The sequence below is a fragment of the Stenella coeruleoalba genome (assembly GCF_951394435.1).
Source record: "Stenella coeruleoalba genome assembly, chromosome: 2".
NCBI classification, from domain to species: Eukaryota; Metazoa; Chordata; class Mammalia; order Artiodactyla; family Delphinidae; genus Stenella; species Stenella coeruleoalba.
Window position 1 is genome coordinate 77,739,758 of NC_137147.1, and position 4,192 is coordinate 77,743,949.

Sequence of the window (4,192 nt, forward strand, 5' to 3'; positions counted from 1 at the left end):
CCCAGATTGTTTCAGAGGGGAGCAAGCAAAGAAGTAAGCACCACAATTAAGAACATTTTCCAGTTGCCCCATGCCTCAACACCACCCTCTCTCTTCTCACCTGTTCCTTACCCCCCTAGAGTCTAGAGACAATTGCAGAAATGGCAATAGGAATTCTGTACTGGAGACATCCCACAAAGCTCCCAGAAGCATTCTTCACTACTAACATGGTTCACTTTCCAATATAATGGACAAGGTTTCTACTGAAGGATCCCCACAGATTGCTTGATATTACTCAGTCCTTTGTATATTTCCCTTCCACCCAATTTCATTCTAATTTTAGTCTTCTCCATTAAAGGCCTTCTGGAAACTTACAAACCAAACCAAACTTTTGTCTTCACTTATTACCTAAGCCTTCTCTTCTCCTCATCTATACTCCCCTACGCCAATCTTTCAGGTGAAATGTTCTCAGCCAACCAAAAGTTAAAAAAAGAGAAATTTGGCATAATCCTAGCCTGATAAACTTCTCCAAGAGACATGATTCTCTTCCATAATTTTTCTTCATTTTTCACTAAGTATGCCTGTTTTTTGTTTGTGTTTTGTTTTTTACTTTTTGGAGTTTTTTTGTTCATGAAAGACTGTCATTCACAAACAGAATCTTGGGTGAGACGTAAGAATGGATGGGGAAATTTTACTTTTATTGCATGACAAGCTCTCAGAGTAGGATGTCTAAGGGTCTTCAATTTCCAAAGGGAGTTGGAATCACAATTTTTGCATTTAGTATTTCATTAACATTAAAGATTCTTTAATTCTGTTTTGAGAGTAGTGCCCAGTTTCCTTTGAATCATGAGTGAGCATCAGAGGTGAGATCTTGTTATGGGTCTGGTCTTCAAGTTTTGATAGTGTGTCTAGAAAGGCAGTGAAGAGTTGAAATGTTTAATAAAATGTAAAGGGAGAGACCAGCAAGGAAGAAACTAACCTTTCCAGCCATGCTTCAAACAACTGGAAAGGGAATTTTTCAGGGTTGAGTGTCAGGGCAAGAGACCCAGATAAAGTGTCCTCTTTTTAACACCGACTTCTGTTCTTTTTCCTTTTTTCCTAACAAACTCAGCCTCTCTCTGGGGCTCAGTGCCACATCCCATAAACTCTTTTCTGGGTGCCTTCCTGCTCTCAGAAAAGCCTTAGACATAGGGTTACACAAATCCTAACTTCTATCTACCAAAAGAAAAACGTAATGCTTCTCTTAATTAGAGTATAGATAACATAAAATAGCCTATGGCTCTGAAAAGACTCAGCAATGCCCACAAATAGGTTCTGTTCATTATGCTATATCTATGTATTTATTGTGGATACAATGACAAAATGTTATGTCTTCCCCCATGAGGGAGCCTAGGTTTTATATTGATAGACATATAATTTTTTTCTCAGATTTCTAAAAAGTGGACTCTTTTTTCCACCCCTGCCCTCTCCCATGCCTCCAGAAAGCACATCAATAAAGCCAAATTTGGGCAGCAGAGAAAAAAATTGAAGAGCAGAAATGAATGTCTAATAATTGAAAGCATCATGGACCCCATTATGGTTTATGGCCTTATTCTAGGGGTCGGATGAGCACACTGTAAAGAATGTGGCACTAAATTTATTAGCATGGTTATCATCTTTCAGACAAGACATAAAGCTGAAAGCTGAAGGGACCCACTTCTTCCATCACCTGCCATCACTAGACATCCCATGGCACCTTCTACAAGAAGAGTCGAGTTATCCTGGCCCAGATCCAGATCCAACTGTCTGCTGACTTATATTTCCTTTGTAGTATGCCTGGGAGATATTATAGGGTCTTCCTCTTTGAAACGCAGTCACTACCCTAAGAACAGCCAAAATGGGCTCCTGCAAAGGGATGTGGGAAAAAATTCTCACATCCCAGCATGTGGATCAAGTGAACAGAATCACCAGCGTAGCCTGAGTAGGAAGCTGAGTTAGGTCGTCAAAATCTTCCTAGTTTGTTACTAAATAGGTTCCTGACCCACCCCCCCCCCACCACTACCCATTTATATAAAAATTCCAGATTGTGATGTGGCCTCTCCAATGCTATACAAATTGTAGTTTTTTTGAATTCCATGCACAGCATCCTCCCCCTCAAATAAAAAGAAAGACAAGTTTTATTTTCTTTGACTTGCCCTTGTCCTTTAGACTTGATTCCAGAATATTTCTCTAGAGTATTTAAATGAAAGCAAATCACATGTGCAACATTGTACAAATCATTTTGTGTCTCCAATTTCAGCTTGTTCACCTCTAAAATAGAGATCATTTAAATATCTTTCCTGCCTTTCTTTCAAAATTAATGAGGATCAGAAAAAATTACGTATACAAAAGTGCATCTTAAAATTTTAAAGCAGGGACTTCCCTGGTGGCACAGTGGTGAAGAATCCACCTGCCAATGCAGGAGACATGGGTTCGAGCCCTGGTCCGGGAAGATCCCACATGCCGCGGAGCAACTAAGCCCATGTGCCACAACTACTGAGCCTGCATTCTAGAGCCTGCCAGCCACAACTACTGAGCCCATGTGCCACAACTGCTGGAGCCCATGTGCCTAGAGCCCATGTTCCACAACAAGAGAAGCCACCACAATAAGAAGCCCATGCACTGCAACGAAGAGTAGCCCCTGCTCACCGCAACTAGAGAAAGCCTACGCGCAGCAATGAAGACCCAACGCAGCCAAATAAATAAATTTTAAATTTTTTTAAAAAATAAAATTTTAAAGCACTCTACAAAATCAACTTGTTTTCAAGTAACAAGGGGTATAAATTTTTGTTGGACTCAGAAAAATGTACCACATGACTTTATCGTTTCTTCCTTGTGGAACCCCGCTAAAATGAAAGTAAAAACTATAAAGACTATGAACATACAAGACCAAAGAATGAGAAAAAAAACAATAGCAATTGAGTGATTTCAGTAAAATTTTTAGGAAATGGGTGGCAAACAGGACAGTGAACATTGACAGCACAATGGAAGAAGCTTCAAACTGACTTAAAAATCCTGAGAGAATCAAGGCTCAGAAGCAAGATGCAGCAGAAGAGAGATGTCACAGTGAGTTGCAAAGCTGGACACAAGGAGATTGAGTCTAAGTCTATATGCAGAAGGGCTGAACCCCCATGTCCTTTCCCAGCCAGGAAGGTCAGGTGTGGTAGGTTAAAGATGGTCACAAATTATTTGACACTTCATTCATCCGGAGGTAGGGTCATCCCCTTGCCTGAATCTGGGCAAGTCTAGTCTGACCAAATGAATAGGGTGAGAGTGACACTATATAGGTTTTCAGGCCCAACCTTAGGAAACTGTCAGCTTGCTCCTTCTTTTTCTTGGAACACTTGCTCTTGGAACCCAGCCACTATGTTCTCAGACGCCTAAGACTCATGAAGGGATCATTTGAAACTAAGCTTCCAGCTGTAGCCAGCATCCACTGCCCAACATCTGAGTGAGTCATTTGGGGGCATTTACCCCACTTGAGCCTTCAGATGATTCCAGCCCCAAGTGCTATCTGGCCAGCATGAGAAACCTCTACCCCAATTAAGAATTGCTCAGCTAAATTCAGTCAACTCATAGAACTATAAGAGATAATAAGTTTAAAAAGTAAGCCACTAAGTTTTAGAGTGGTTTTTCATGCAAAAAGAGATAACTGGAACACCAGGTTATACCAGGCAACTGTAACCTCACATAACCTAACTTGACCATTAAAAAAGGCTTATTCTTTTAAGAAAATAACCTGGAAACCTCTGAATTCAGGACAACTAAAGACTGCCATGAGCCATAGAGCTAAAAAGAAGAGAAATAAATGAAAGTCGTCATGCTAAACAAAGAACACACCCATCCTTTTTCTCCCACCCTCACAGAAGACTAGTTGTGTCCAAAAAAGATGATAGTAGGGCCTTCTTTGGGAAAACTGAATGGCTCCAGAGAAAAGATCATTAAATACTGACATCTGGGAGTTCCCCCGATGTAAAGGTTGCCTCACCCGTAGATTTCTTCACAGTTAAGGATACCAATTTAATGATGCTTCCCACACACAGATCTTCTCATCAACTTATCAGAGTGTCACTCTTAAATATGAAACACCATTAAGGATCCCCAGCATCTTAGAAAAGTCAGAAATTAAACACACACACACACACACCCAAAAATTCAGAGTTAAACAGAGACAATAGAGAGAACAGGAAAAAAA